Source organism: Heliangelus exortis, chromosome 1 (genome assembly GCF_036169615.1).
Source record: "Heliangelus exortis chromosome 1, bHelExo1.hap1, whole genome shotgun sequence".
In the NCBI taxonomy this organism is placed as follows: Eukaryota; Metazoa; Chordata; class Aves; order Apodiformes; family Trochilidae; genus Heliangelus; species Heliangelus exortis.
The window spans coordinates 31,199,284-31,215,005 of record NC_092422.1 but is presented as its reverse complement, the minus strand read 5'-3'; the positions used below and the strand labels follow the sequence as shown (position 1 = coordinate 31,215,005).

The window sequence follows — 15,722 nt, the reverse complement described above, 5'->3', positions numbered from 1 at the left end:
GAGCTGGGATGTGCTTTCTGCATGGGTAACTCGGACCAGTGTTCCTGGTCACAGCTCACCACAGAGAAAGGCAAGAAGCAACAAAATACTCCAGATATGCCCAAGTAAACACGATCAGTAAACTTTCTTGCAGCATGCAGGAAAGGGAGCAAAGTCACCTACCAACAAGTTTGTTCTGAGCTCAAGGAATACTCTCAAAACATTAGTTTAAAACTGAACTTGAAATTGGAAACAACTTCAAGAAAGCACCAACACATGTGCAGACAAAGAGGGAGGGATGTGGCCTCGGTTAGAAAAGGTAGTACATAGCCAAAGGGACTTCAAAAAAACCAAAGGGAAAAACCCAAACAAACAAAAAAACCCAAAACCAAGAGCAAAACAATTCCAACCACTGAACCTTTGGCTCTTACTGTAAGTTGTTGGTACACAAACCACCTTGTTACTAGACAGTCACCCACTTATGGGTGTGGAGCTCAGAGCACAAAATGCTCTATGTGCAGGTTATACAAATACTCTCATCTAACGTAGACACAGTGAATATGTGTCTATTGTAGCCAGAAAAAAGGAAGAGAATTGTCTCATCTCTGAACTTCCCTGAGGTGACTTCTCGATCCCGGCAGAGAGACTGCAGGTTTGGGTTTTTCATTTCCAATCTTTGTCACCATCTTCTTTTCCTCTTAACATTTTCAGCATGCCTCACTTGTTCTCACTTTGAGAACACTGTTCTGAGAGGCAAAAACTTCTTTTTTCTCTTATTTCACTTTTGGATATGTTTGTCTCATTTCAGCCAGCTTTTCAAAACTTAATCATCCCTCTCCAAGTTTGTGAAGTCAGACACTCACTGAATGGTTGTGCTCTTCTCACAAGAACCACAGAATGGCTGTGGTTTGAGGGACTTTTAAAGATCATCTAGTACAAAACATACACTAGACATCTTCCACTAGATCAGGCTGCTCACAGTCCCAACTAACCTTACCTTGGACAATGATAGAGCATCCACCATTTCTCTAGGCATCTGTGTCAGTGATTTACCACTCTCACAGTAAAATATTTTCTTCCTTACGTCCAATGTAAACCCACCCTCTTTCAGTTCAAAACTTAGCACTTTTCCTTTTATTAAAGACCCTGATAAAAAGTCTTATTTCTAATACAACCATGCCTTTTGCCTATTTGTTCAGTACTACCCTTCCCCAAAAGCTGCTGCTAGCTTAAACCAATGAGGTGCTGAAAACCACCTAAATTGGAGAAGGAGAGCTAACAGTATGAAGAGTTCAGGCATTTCTGCTGTACTGAACATCTGCCCAAGATGTAACATGTGATGGATCTCATCCACTTAAATGGCTGCAGAAAAAAAATCTTAGGTAAAGAACCAACTTGAGAATACTGCTTCTAAAATCATAACTTTAAAGCCCTTGCAAGGCAAGAGAGCACTTAAGAAGTTACAGTGGAGAACACTCATTCAATCCACAATTCAAAGTTAGGTAATAGTTTTCAGGTTGCCAATTTTAATGCACTCTAAAATGCAAGGGTTTGATTGGTAGTTGTTCTGTTGGGGTTTTTTTCATGCTTTGTTTTTTGAAGTCCCTCTGGCTATGGAATAATACCTTTTCTAACCAATGCACTCCACAATGCACTCAGATTATTAGGTAAATGTATGTGCCTCACCACACTTACTGTAATTAAAATAATAAATACAGTAACTTGCAACTATGTAGGATAAGACAGAAAACTAAGATTCCCATGCCATTTGTACATTTTTCTTCTTACAGATCAGCATATCTTAAATTTTATGTTCTAAAGTATTTGCATGGGAGGGGATTAAGAAGGGAGACTGTCTGGGTAACTTCAAACCAGTAAATGCCGCTATTAAGAGAATATAAATTATTTCCTGACTTCTTGTTAGACCAATAATTCCCACTCTGGGGTTTCAAACAGTGACAAAACGTAAGACAAAGACCAACATGATTACTATAAAAAAGCAAAAAGATTTCTGTTAAGAGTGATCTGGAAAAGAAGTGGAGTCTGCAAAGGTCTCTCTGGAGAAGGCAGCGTCTGGACAGGGCAGTATTTCTCATTCCATAATGTCTGGGGAAATGTTCACTTTGAAGCTCAAGTCACTCTTGTATGAGCACACACCTGCTCCTGGGAGACACAGGCACTCACTGTTAATTAACTAGACACAGAATTCATGAGTGTTGTATGAAAAGACCTACATAATCAGGGTATTCTGGAAAGTTTCAGAACCCCCACAAAGCAGGTGTAGAGAAATTCAAGCCTCACCTCTTCCTCTTTTCATCATTCAAGTTCCTGTGTCTTTTGCAGAACTAAATCAGGCATCAGAGGTGGCTGCTGCATGCATCCTTGTGCCACCCAGCCAAAGCTCCCACTGCAGGGCCCTTAGTCAGCCTGATCCCTCAGCTGCAGGGGGAAGCCAGGCAGCAGGGCTTGGGGGGTGGCAGATTTGTAACCAAATCCCTTGTCAAAGACACAAAACTGCTCGGTCACCTTGGACTGAATTGTGTGCTTGAGTCTCTTGCAACAGAAAGCAGTGCGACCTCACCACAGCCTCTGGCTTATAAACCTGGAGCCCTCTTTCTACCCTCCCCTCAGCTCTGCAGAACAAATAATACAGATATTACAGCACCCAGGCTCATAAGGTGCTGATACCCAACTTGCTGGATCAGGAAATAATTTCTTTTGCTGTGCTTTGCTGTACAATAGAAACATATTCCATGTTTCTATTCACACAGGCAACCATGCACATGCAAACATGTGCCCAGGCACACACATGCACTTGCCCCCTCCCTCAGGCAGTCTGAGCAGGGCCTTTGCACAAGTTCACCCATTTCTCCAAAAAGAGAAACCCTGACACTGTCACACACAGGAAAAGGGTCGAGTGGACATTCACCCACACAGCTCCTACTGTCAGGAAACAAACAGCTTTGACTGACAAAAAGGGGACCCACCTTTTAACCAATCCTTGGTTAACCCACCAAAGTATGATTTTTCCTGACAAGTCCTCTAAATGTACCTCAAACACCTCTAAAAGAACCTCTAAAAGAACCTCAAACACCTATGTAAAAAAAAAAAGTTTGGTTGCTCTTCCCCATTGTTGATGGGAGCAAAGGTGGGCTGCATCTTGTGTAGAGGATTGTTATTCTCCACTGATGATAACAATTAAGGTCCTTCCTTAAGTCACTCATCTGACTTGCATAAATTATGAGTTGATCCAGGCCTCAATTCACGGAGTCATAGAATAGCTTGGGTTGGAAAGGTCCTTTTTAAGACCATCTAGTACAACCCCCCTGCCAGGGGCAGGCACATCTTCCACTAGATCAAGTTGCTCACAGCCTCATCTGACATAACCTGAACATTTCCAAAGATGGGGCATCCACAACTTCTCTGGGCAACCCGTGCCAGTGTCTCGTCACTCTCATAGTAAAAATTTTCTTCCTTATGTCCTATCTAAACCTACCCTCTTTTAGTTTAAAACTGTTGCCCTTGACCTGTCACTACAAGCTCTGGTGAAAATTCTCTTTCATTATAAGCCCCCTCGATATATTGGAAGGCCACAGTAAGGTCTCCCCAGAGCCTCCTCCTCACCAGGCTGAACAATCCCAACTCTATCAGCCTTTCTTCTCAATAAAGGTGTTTCAGCCCTCTGACCATTTTTCATTTAGGTATCTTGGAAAACAAGCATAGTGTGTAGCTAAAAGCAAGCATTCCAGCCTGTCTTGCAGCACAACAGCTCCATCATGCAAGGACCTCCTCAGCAGACACCAGCTCTGTTATGAAAACTTGCAAATTAGCATGGCAGCTAGAGAGTAAAAGTATTTTACCTAAGTCTTCCGTATTTTCCTCTCTAAGCAGGACATTCAACCTGTACAGAGCCAGAAGAAAAAACGAAACAACAAAACCCAAGAGAAAGCAGAGGTTAAAGTGGAAGACACCTATACTAGCACCACAAACAAGCCAATGCAGGGAGAGCACTCTACATACTTTCTAATCCATCCCTTCACTCAGCCTCCAACCTTTCCTCTTTTCTGTTGCTTAATACTTGATCTGCTTCCATGAAGTCTCAGTTTACACCCAAACGTGGTTTGCTGTGATTGTAGATACAATAAATATCAGAATTGTGGGTGGGTGGGGAAGAAAACCCAACACTATACCCTTTTTCAAGATGTCACAGATTTCAAGCAGAGTTTCTTTCAGGTTTTACTACATGTTCCCCCCAGAGGATTGTGCCTCACTTGTAGTTTTCCTCCCTCAGACAAAACAGTGTTGAGAAAAACAGTGCTCAAAACTGACAGAAAAAAAAAAAAAAAAAGGTCAGCAGAAGCATCCTGTCAGTGTGACAGGTTTTCAGCACAGTTATGTTAGAAATGCAAGAGCTGGTGCCTTTCACCGAGGCAAAATGCAGAGCTTTGCCCTTGTGGTGGTGCCAGCTCCTGGCTCTGAGAAACCCAGGGGGACCTGAAGCTGCTCCCTTGGCGCCAGGGCACTGCAGAGCTCTAAGAGCAGTGCCTCCCTCTGCAAGGGCAGCTCTTGGGCCAAGCACAGAACCACCCCCTCCCTACCTCTCACACAGGATGCAATGTGTGGTGTTTTATAACCCAAGAGAAGTCAGGAGAGAAAAATCAAGCAAACAATCAAAAAAATGAACAGCAACCCCCCCTTACCCATCCAGTCTCACTGCCCCTACGTTTCTACCCTTCCCTGCTCCAAGGATGTGCCCCTCAGGCTGAGAGCCTCTAGTTTAAAGAGCACGTAGTATAGAAAATTCTTATCATACAACAAAGACAGCTCTATTCCATGCTTGCTAGTCACTGAATAAACAGTTTAAGGGAAAAAAAAGGCAATATTCTAGGAGTTATGCTGTCACATAAGGAAGAAAGAAGCATCAAATCAGGCAAAAAGGCGGAAATTAATCTGCACAGTTTTAGTTCTAATATAAGTGATGTGCAGACTACTCAGTTCTCTAAAATCTGATGCTGGGTAAGATATTGTTAGAGTATTAGCTTCCACAAATTAACTATGTTGTAATAGCATGCATATCTTCTAAAATCATAAGAGCTACTTAAAAACTGTTACATCTTTTGTAATAGAAGGTTTTATGTGCTTTTTTTGTGCACTTATAGCAAGCTGTTTAACTGAAAGCCAGAGCTGTCTAAGAAACACAAAGATCTGCAAGTGGATTAAAATGGAAAAAAAAATTAATTATATTTTTTTTAAAAAATCACTCCTAAGATCAGAGAATCTTACAATAAAAACTCACCGGGTCAAGTGATGTGGCAATTATTTGCACAGAAAGACTATTAATGAAACTGCATGACTTCACACTTAATGTTTCTCATATGAATTTAAAAGCTCCTGCACTCGCAGCAGTGGCAAAAGAAACACTGGACCTCAGCTTCCCTGCATTAGGGTAACACCTATGGTTGCTCCTTCACAGCTCACACTTCAAGAGTTCAAGTATAGCCTTCTGTTGAACTAATTAAATTCTGATCTGTACTCTCAGGTATCTAAATGAGGGTCTCAGAAGAAGCTGGAGTAGACTCAGGAGAAGACAAGTTTGTTACACAATGGCCTCCCGAGGCAGACAGCAGAGTTGTCATCTCTGGGTGCATCTGCTCCCCTGCTCGTGGTTTAACTGACAGGAAGCAGAGCCAAAGATACCAAGACCCAGTGATGAGTGTTTCCTGCCACCTCTCCCCCACAGCCTGCTCCTCACCCAGCACGCCTGTCCTACTGCGTGGGGCATGGCCTCCCATGGAGGGGAGAAATGCTGTGACACCTTCTGAAAGAAAATGAAAAAACAAAATTAAAAATGAATAAACCCACACACCAAAAGCCAGCCAGCTGGCTGGATAAAAAGCAGTCAGGTGAAGAGTATTGGAACGGGACCCCAGAAGGCCTCCAAAGAAGGGTGTATAAAAATACTGGTGGGTATGTTCTCACCCAATGTGTGACAGTATGCAAGCCAGGTCTGGAGGTTTTAGAGTCTCACCAACAAGAAACCAAGTTTCTTGACATAACAGGTGAAGAAGCAAATAAGCAGAAACTTCAGAAATGAACCACAGCCAGTGGCAGAAACCACACTGCCAAATATGGCACCAGCAGGTCTACCTAAATTGGACCACCCTGACCTAGAAAAGGGGAAAGATGAGATTATTTCCAGGGCTTTTCTTACACTAACACCTACAGTAACACCTGATAGTCTACCACAAAATTGAAATGCTGAAGAAGCATTTAGTACCAACAGGCTAAGCACAAGAATATATGTAGCTTGAGCAAGCAAAGAGCCAACAGCTACACAAAGCAAAATTTCAGTGAAAAGCAGAAACTCCAGCACAGATATAATTTCTACAGTATTTGTACATGAAGCTGTATGATACACTCAGCAGCCTAAGTATAATTGTGCTCAGTCTTAGATTATCCAATAGTGTCACCTGTCAAAAAAGATCATCTCCTTAGCTAGACTGAAAACTATATTTCCAGGTAGGATGAAAAATTATTAGATGGCCTTGCATCCTTCCTTCACCAATGGCCAACAGGTGGTAAAAACTGAGGCAAACCAATTTTTATCTGCAGGGCTGCTAACTACAGCAACAGAAGGCACATCACTCACGTAATTAAGTTGAGAAATGCATAAACCATTAGAGATCTAGTAGATTTAGCACTATAATCTACAACTATATTCTGTTTTCTGCATAAATTTTAAAGCAGTAAAAAAAGTCTTCATTGGATTTCATGGACTTTCTGGCACATTTCACCTTTATGGAACAAGACCCTCCATCCTAACATGCTCTCCATTACCACCCCAGAAGAGCTGAGAATAAAATCACATTCACATGGTGAGTGGGACTGTCAGCAGAATGGCCATCTGCAAAGACAGTGGTCTGCAATTTCTTAAAAATGACCAGGCTCCAAACTCATTTCTGACTAGAAACCTATTTTGTAACTCGGTTCCTCCAACAGAGTGTGCTTTGTCTCCAGCTTTCACGTGGTCCCATCTGAGCTCTGTGACCATCTGGGTTAACCCCAAGAACTGCAGCTGACCAGCACTTCAAACGACAAGATTGTGTCCTTCCATGTCACTGGACACTTGACCCCTTCATGCCTTGAAGGTCAGAACAAAAGCCCTAAACTAGGATCCATCAGAAGTAAGAGAAACCCAGCGGAAGAACTTCTAGCAGAAGTTTGCTTCTCCAGCATTTCTGACATCCACTTAAGACACAAGTCCAGCCCTTGCCAAATACTGAAGTGATCCCAAGCAACCAGAAAATTAAAAAAAGATACAAAGTAATGATTGCTCAAAAGCCCTTCTGAACAAGAAAGCCTTGCAGCATGATCTGAACCTTACTAAATTTTGCTGGCTTGGCAAAAGGACTTAGAAGAAAGATGGAAAAAAAAAAAGTCTTTTCCATCTCAGATTCCAACAATACTATGTAGCCAACAGCACTTTGTAGAATTGCTTCTTAGTTTGTAAGTCACGTTGGTAATATCTTGCAACATGTACTGGCAGCATTCAATGTTTTCCTAAGAGAACTGGGGTGACAGATGCTGACATAGAAATCAGTTACTCTCAAGCTAGATATACTTTTTAACCCTGAAAGTTCCTCTGTGTCCTGCTAATGAACTACAGATTTTATTACAGCAAGCATTTCAAAATTCCCATCCATATTTATCATTATGGTGCATTACTATTTTATTAGCTCTAAGCATAACACAAAAAAGTTATATTTCCAAGCATAATAACCTCTATTATATTGTTGATACACAATTAAATTAGCTAAAAAAATCAATGTAACGTAAGTACAGGACTAAAATAAGGTTGGAGGAGTTCTTTCATAAATGATTTTGAGGGACCTTAAGACTGGCTAACTTTTCAAGCTCTGTATGTACTTTGAGCAAAACTGGAAAGGTAAATGTCGTGGTCTTTATATTTATAAAAGCAAAACAAAAATCAGCATGTCTCAGTTCTTTTAAAACTGGCAATTGATTCCTCAGAGTTGCTGCTGCCTGGTATCAGCAAGGCAGAGGCGCTGCCTCCTGCATTTCTTCCTCCAGCTCGGCTGCAGCTCAGAGGGGAGGAGTGGTCTCCACAGAACTGCTTTTCCTGCAGAACAGCTCTGAGTCAACTTCTCTCATGCCTCTGCAACTAACAGCCCCGCCGCCTCTGCTCCTGGTGTGCTTTTTGGGGAGGTGGGAGGGAATCACACCTCTCACCAAAGTGCCGAGCAGAAAGAGGAGCTCAAGTGAAGCCTATCTGATCAACACCCACTGACCAGGCGGCCCAGACAGCAAGAAAGAAAGAAACTGCCTTCAGCGATTTCTAGTTGGTTTAAGCAGCTTCAACAGAGACCAACGTGATTTTTTAATCCTACAGGGTCCCTTTAACACACACCCCAAATAAGACATTTTCCAGATAACCAAAGAATTTTTTACAGTGTTGACTTACCAAGCAGAGCACAATAACCAGCTATTCTGTTTGCACTACAAGGCAGTACAGTGCAATGAGTTAATAATTTATCACGGCATTGCTCTTGGCAACTGACCATAATCAACTTTTTAAATTCTTCCTCATTCTTACATTTTTAGCCTCAGCAAAAATACGGCATCCTTAGAGCTTCAGCTTTATCTAAACATTTTGTAGCTGAGGTTAAGAGGTTTAATCTTCCCAAACACCTGCTTTGTTCCTATATTGTTTCAGGCTCAGAGCAAAGGTCATAATTTCATTTTAATAACCTGATTTAGCATACAGGAATAACTAGAATATTTCCAAACAAAGGAAGAAGCTAACATTCTTTCAGCAGTGCAGTTCTCATTCCTGCATTTCCTTTGCCTTCTTCTCCCAGAAGGAAAAAGAACAAAGAAGCCTAAAAGTTTCTCTCCACCAAAAGCTTTTATGTGCATGTGCTGCCTATCTAACAAGCAAACACCTTTTTCCTGGTTTCACATTATTGAAACTTATACCTCTACAGAATTTTGGGTTAGACATAATTTATTAGTTAACACACTTTTCCTCTCAATCAGAAACACCTAGATGTGATCTTGAGACAACTCGTTTGGAAAACAAGTTTTTAAGGGAGTTTAGATGCAAGGTGTAGAGTTAGCTGTCCCATCACCGAAACTCGGGCTGTGGGAAATGGTCCTCTTGGAGGGACAACTGTGAAACTTTGTCCTCCCCCTTTATTTCTCAACCACAATTCTTAAGAAGTCCACAGCTCCACGACTCCAAAACCAATTAACCAATTCCTAACCTGGTTCAGTCAGCCAGCCTGGTAACTTCCCACGGCGTGGACACCTGACTTGGTAACTTGGCTGAACCAGATAAGGGGTTGCTCACACAAACAGTTCTGACTGCAGGTGGGAGGGGAGGGCAATAAAACACTCGGAAAAAAACTGTGCTGTCAGTAAGGAAAGAAAGAAAAAAAAAAAAAAAAAAAAAAAATATGGTGGCACCCCTCAAGCAGCACTGAGGCAGCTGGATAATGCCATTGACACTGAAACATCTAGGTCTGATCATGCCCACCACTAACTGCTTCCTATGCTCACAAAAGAAAGTATGTCCAAAGCTCAAATTGCAACTTTAGCTCAACATGTGCTGTTTACTATTAAGTCAAGAACCTAAGGGCAAAGTAAGGCCCTGGGCAGATGCTAAATGAGCCATTTAAGGATTTACAACCCACCACCCCCAAGACAGTACATTATCGAAGCAAAACTTGCTAGGTCCAAACCTTCCTCTGTGCTTCAGGGCACATCCAGGTAAACCACCTGTGTGTGGGTTTAACAGGATGTGCCACCAAGCAATTGGCATGGTTACCTACACAACCTTCACTTATAAGTGAAAAGGAGCAGCTGGGGTGAGGCTGAAGCACCTTCGGTGTGCAGGCAAACTGGGTAAGCACATGGTGTGTGGAGATGGCAGGAACAGCACCGAGGTTCGAGCCTCATTCACCCATCAAGCTAACAAATACCAGGCTTTCTCTAACCAGACACTGTAAAACTTTCTTCCAAGGCAGGCAGACCCTGTTGGAAAGCAAGTTCTCTTCACAGTCTTCTTTCTTCCCCAATTTCAACCCATCTAGAGATCCTCATGCAAGGCAGCAAAAATGAAACTACAAAACTTCCCATTGGTATAGTTTGTTTTTTTTCCCCCAGACATGCTGCATCCGAGCTGTATGTATGAGTCGGTGGTTCTGGGTCTTCTACCAGGGCAGCAGCTGTTTTACCCCGCTAGTTATTTGCTACTAGTATCTGACACTGTCTCTCCTCTCAAGTGCACACATTTTAAAAACACAGCATGTCAATAAAATGTTGCCACAGCTCTTTTGTTTACTAAACCTGGCAGTACAAATTAACCAAACGCTTCCTAAGTCCACCTGAAGCCAGGGTACTGGTGAGAGAAACGAGAGAAACTTTAAACATTACAAACATCAGAATCAAGACACAAAATGTACCCTTTCTAACAACATAGCTTCAAAACTATTAAATGTTTTCTGCAAACGTCCCTATTATTTTTAAACAAAACATTTGTAAGACCAAGCTCTTATCATGTAGCTTGGCAAACATTTCCTGACATTTCTTACTGTTGAGAATTATTTCCAGTCCATTACCACTGAAACAACATTTAATACAGCTCATTTGAAGGACGGTATTAAAAGACAATTAGCTTTTTAAAATATCAAATGGTAAAATGTTGTAATACATCAAGCATTCGTAATTAGATCTTTCTCATTCTTTCAGAATTGCACATTTAGAAAAACACAAGGAAAATATAAGAACTAAGTTTTCTTAGGAAATCTCTCAGCTGCCCATCTTTAATTAAATAGTCTAAATGAATGCCTTTCTATATTGCAGCCCGATTAGAAAAAAAAAAATCAATCAGCTGCTTCAAAAGCAATGTATTCCATTGTTGGTTTTCACCAATATTAAAAAAATTGTTGGATTTTTTTTTAAAAGAAAAGGGCCAGTATTTTTAAAAATGCCAAAAGCCGTCCCTAGCAGTCAAACTTGAGACTGTTTCTCAACACATAAAGTTTCATTTTCATTCATGTGCCTAAACCACCTTTGTAAAGACAAAAAGCCCCGAAAGAGGCACTTCCTCTCTACAGTTCTTTCTTTTCTCTTTTTGAAATAAACAAATGTTGCTTGTTTTTTTGAAAGACAACAGGACAGCAGCCTCTCAGCTGTACACCACCAAGGACACCTGGAGCCCCTTGCTGGTCTCTCAGAGCTCTTGGTAAATTGGTTTGAAGGAACTGGGAGACGGGGAAGTAAATTACTGCAATTTGAGCTGTGCCACCCTTCATACTGCACACCACATAAGCTCCATAATTATTTTCTTGTTGACACCCAATGCCTTCATTCCCATGCTTAATTTACAGGCTCCGTGGAAAATCCCAAATAGCTGCAGAGAGTAAACAGTTCACAGAGGCTCTGTGAGAGGGAGAGAAATAATAGGACAAAACAGCAAACATACCAAGAGAACAGGAGTGTATAACATCACCACCACCTCTGAGGACAACGCCAGGCCACATTCTGCCTTCAGCAGACAACACACAAGCCCCCTGATGCCTTCAAGACACAGCTTCCATGAAAGCTCTTCCTTGAAGGGTCATCTCCTGGTCAGAAGGACAGCCTCCACTAAAAGCAAACTTTGCCATCACATCCTTGCAAAACTATTTTTGTTAGCTTCAAAATTATCTAGCGCAGCACATGCAGCACACACAAAGAGCAGAAATTTAACAGTATCCTTCTTAACTTGCTTTTAACTTGAAATCGAGTCTGGTTGGAAGAGCAAGTTAAACATTAATTTTCTGACAGTGTTCAGCCCTGGACATCACAAATTGTTACTGTAGTTTCACAATCACATTTTGTTGTTTCTTTCCTTAGCTGCAGTATAAAACCAAATAAACACCAAGATAGCCAGCAACTGCAGAACAGCAGAAGTGCCTTGATATGAAGCTCATAAAAACAAGGTAGCTTTCTCCTAACCTGCCAACTTTATTAATTCTGTCAAAGGCTCCCATGAAAAACACTAGAGGAACATACACCATGGCAGAAAAGTAGAAGAAGCATATTCATATTTTTGAACATGCTTTTTTCTTTCAGCCACAGCCAACAGTTTGAATCAACCAAGCTCACCCCTTTCTTTCAATTCTGAAACCAGTCTTGTGTGGCATGGTATTAATACTGAGCTCACTGAAAAAGTCAAACCACTACCATGCAAGAAGGTAAAGCAAATGGGGAAGGAGCTCTCAAATGAGGCAATGAGACCGTTAGTACACTAACAATAACCATGCAAGAAGCACAAAACATTCCCCTCAAAATAAAAAATGTATTTGGTATATTCACATAGAAATGTTGACAATGTGTTAAATATAGGGTGCTCTAGAAATAGACTAGAATGTCTTATTATAGAAGCAGAGAGTGGCATTCAATCCATCTAAAACCAATTCTTTCCCACAGTTTCAAACCTATGTATTTAGGATTCCTATTCCTAGCAAATTATCTTAATGGTAGTACCTTTTCCCCCAGTACAGAAAGAAATAATTTTTACATCCAAGTTTGAGAATGGGAGGTTCTTTCTAGGCTAACAAAAAGGCTATCATTTTCACATTCAAACCTGAACTCAGTATGAAGTCACATGTGACTCAAGATTACCAATCTCTTTAAGGACAAATAAATGACCTGAGCTCTAGACATTTGATTCATCACTAAAGATAGCTGGTAGGTAGTTAAGGCCCAGAGCACATCAAGGAAAGAATGCATTAACTTTGGTCCCTATCTAATGGGATCCTTTTAGCACAAAGGCTGACACAGTAGGATGCTTTGGCAGGCCCATATTGAAGAAATAATCATTTTTACCTCTACACAGATCAGCCTGCTCGAGTCAGGAGAGTGAGAATGTCTAGAGCCTTTCACATGGTTGCTGCAGTGTTTTGATAAGCAAAGTACCTCCAATTTAAGTATGTATAGTCTCTGGCAACTACTTTTATCTGTAAAGAAAGGTTTAAAGAAGATTTAAGAAAGCAACATTTAAAGAAGATTTAAGAAAGAAAATCATCTCTCAAGCACATTGGTGGCATTAAAAGGGTAAGCACAGTAAATCAGGCGTATGGTAGTAAAGTTTCAATTCTCACAGAGCAGATGAGAACCAAGGCTGGAAATGTGAACTCCACCTCCTGCCACTCCTATGCTGAATCACTCCATCGGGGTAAGTCCTTGCTGCTCCTCACACACCCAACAAAACTCCAGCAAGTTACCAAAACTGTCAGTAAAATCAACAAATTCTGACAGAGCAAACTGAGAAACTTTTGCTAATCCCTGCAAGAAGCGAAAGCTGTTTTGGAGATCAGAGCTTCTCCGCTGAAACAGGGGGAAATTCTACATTTTTTTTTTTTATGAAGTCTTTTCTATCAGCTCATAAAATGCAGCTCTGCTGTAGTCCCCTACCTTGAATACAGTTGTGCTGAGAAGAGAGAAAAAGGTACACTTAACACACTGTGTGTATTTCTGGATTTTATAAACAGAAATGTAATGCACACCACTGAAGTATGAGTTTGCAGCAATACTGAAAGATCAGGCTATACCAGGCCAACAACATTCTTCAAATCTGGACATTCATGGGTTTTTTTGGTTTTTTTTTTTCCCCTCTTTTGAGTGCCAAGATCACTGACTGGACAATTCTAACATTCAATGGAAGAAAACGAGAGCACATTAGAAAACAGGCACTTCTGTAAAAGCATGAGTCTGGAAATAATGTTCAAGACAACTGGCATCTAATGATGCCAGCTGTGATCCCACAGCTCATCTCTCAACAACCACAAACTCAATCGGAACCAAAAGATCCCTGCATCAGAGTAAGGGGGAAACAATATATATATATATTTTTTTTTTTTTTTTTTTTGAGACAAACACAGGGTTCAGCTATACAAATCAACAAAAACTAACACTACTTCTCTGTCCCTTCTAATCTCTGCCTTCTAATAGATCTATCCAGGCTGCCATCTGTAAAGCTTGGAGGTCTTTCAAATAACTTTTTCCTAGCTCCACCACTGCACCACGGATGTTTCTGTAGCCCTGGTCTAGTCCTTGTGCAGGAGCAAGAGAGCCTGAACATGGCAGCTTTGCCTTCAAAGAGGAACTGCTCCTCTGAGAAGCCTGGCTCCAGAGAAAGCAGTGGCAGCTACTTACCCTTTAGTAGACAAAAAACATGCTACCCCCGATAAACAGCCACAGCTTGGGAGCCTACTTAGGATAGCTCAAGTTTTTTAAGGATGGGTGTCTCAACAGGGTCCAGTACAGCAGAAAGAAGGGAAGGTAAGAGGAAAAGAAGGTTCATGCTCTGCTGGTTTCAAGCATGGCTGACAGTTCTTGCCTCAGCCCTAAGATCTGAAAATAAAACTCATGATGACAAAAAGATGCAAATACCTTAAAGAATTTTTCAGTAAAAAACTTCTATCACTAACTCAAAACTTTTTTTTTTTTTCCAAATGCTTCTTATGCAGTTTTATAATTTTCTCTGGATTTCTCAACATGAAACAATGCACCAAATAAATCCCCCAAACGCTTACAAAACCTGTTGCTTTTAGAAAAAGAAAGGCAAAACATAAAATCAAAAGCTGCTAAAAACACACTGTACCGTAAGATGCAGAAGGACGACACGGGTGAACACTGGAAGGGCTGCAGGCAAGAGACAGCCTCACCCAAAACATGACCATTTACTTAATGGTTGCCTCCCTCCCTCCCCTGCAACTGATAGCAGTATTAAGCAAGACTCCATTATACTTCTCAGATACAGGCTCCATGCAGTAAATGAAACTGGAAAGTATTCCCCTGTGTGCAGCAGTTTGAGCTCCGTCATTTCATTGTCAAAAAGAGGATATTCAACTTAATCTCTAAACTGAAAGACTGAAACAGAGGCTCCAAAGTTATACGCTCAGACAGAACTTCTAAAGACACTAACTTGCATTTCTGTTCAACTATAAACAAGGTGGGAACACTCATTCTTTCTGAAAATATTCCGCTAGAGTTCAAAAGTACATAATTAGCAGAATCAAGGTGGTTTTCATCCACTGAAAGTTTAAATAGCAATTTGACACACCACAATTATCTTCAGGATTTTCTTCTCCCATTACAACTACCACTAAGCCCATTTTATAATTGGTCTGTCCCTCTGCCATTCCCATTACTACTAGTTTCTTAATAACTTTTTTGAAAAAGGCTGGTTTTTCCCGCAGAAAACAATTTAACTCCCTCTATTTTAAAACGACCCCATGGCATCTACCCCTGAATGAGTTTGTCTCAGCAGAAACAGAATCACAATTTAAGGTCACGGGCGCAGACAGCTTCGAAAAGCCAACACTGCCATTTTAGAGTCGCTGGGGACCACACCGGTAGAGCCGCGGTGGAGCAAAGGTGCTCAAAGCTCCAGCGCTGAATAAAACCACTTTCCCTGAATTGCTCTGGACCATGCTGTGCAAGCCGGCTCCAGGCTAACCCAACTTTGGAATAAATAAAACTCGTTTATCGTAGAGTCAGCTGAGCAGCGGCTGGAGGGGGAAGATCAGCGGCCTGCCTGACACCTCCTCACTCTTGAAAAGGTGACAAAATTGCAAGAACGCAGCACAGTCACAAATCGGCTGCCACACTTCTGAAGTGCGCTGCTCGGAGAAGCACAGCAGCGGCAGCGGTGGCCGCAGTGCCCTTCGCCC

At 41.4% G+C, this 15,722-nt stretch overlaps 1 protein-coding gene across 4 annotated transcripts in view; it reads right to left on the bottom strand.

Annotated features, from left to right (window-relative positions):
• Positions 1 to 15,722, bottom strand: part of ELF1 (E74 like ETS transcription factor 1) — a 90,603-nt gene that overhangs the window by 52,028 nt on the left and 22,853 nt on the right. Inside the window, exon 1 of one of the 4 annotated variants that reach the window (XM_071740362.1) lies at positions 11,486 to 11,719. The exons of 2 other annotated variants lie outside the window; for them this stretch is intronic. The gene's annotated coding sequence lies outside the window, so the exon portion shown is untranslated. Of the gene's footprint in view, positions 1 to 5,275; positions 5,615 to 11,485; positions 11,720 to 15,722 lie in introns of those variants that run through there. One more of the 4 variants, XM_071740380.1, reaches the window with a different exon arrangement.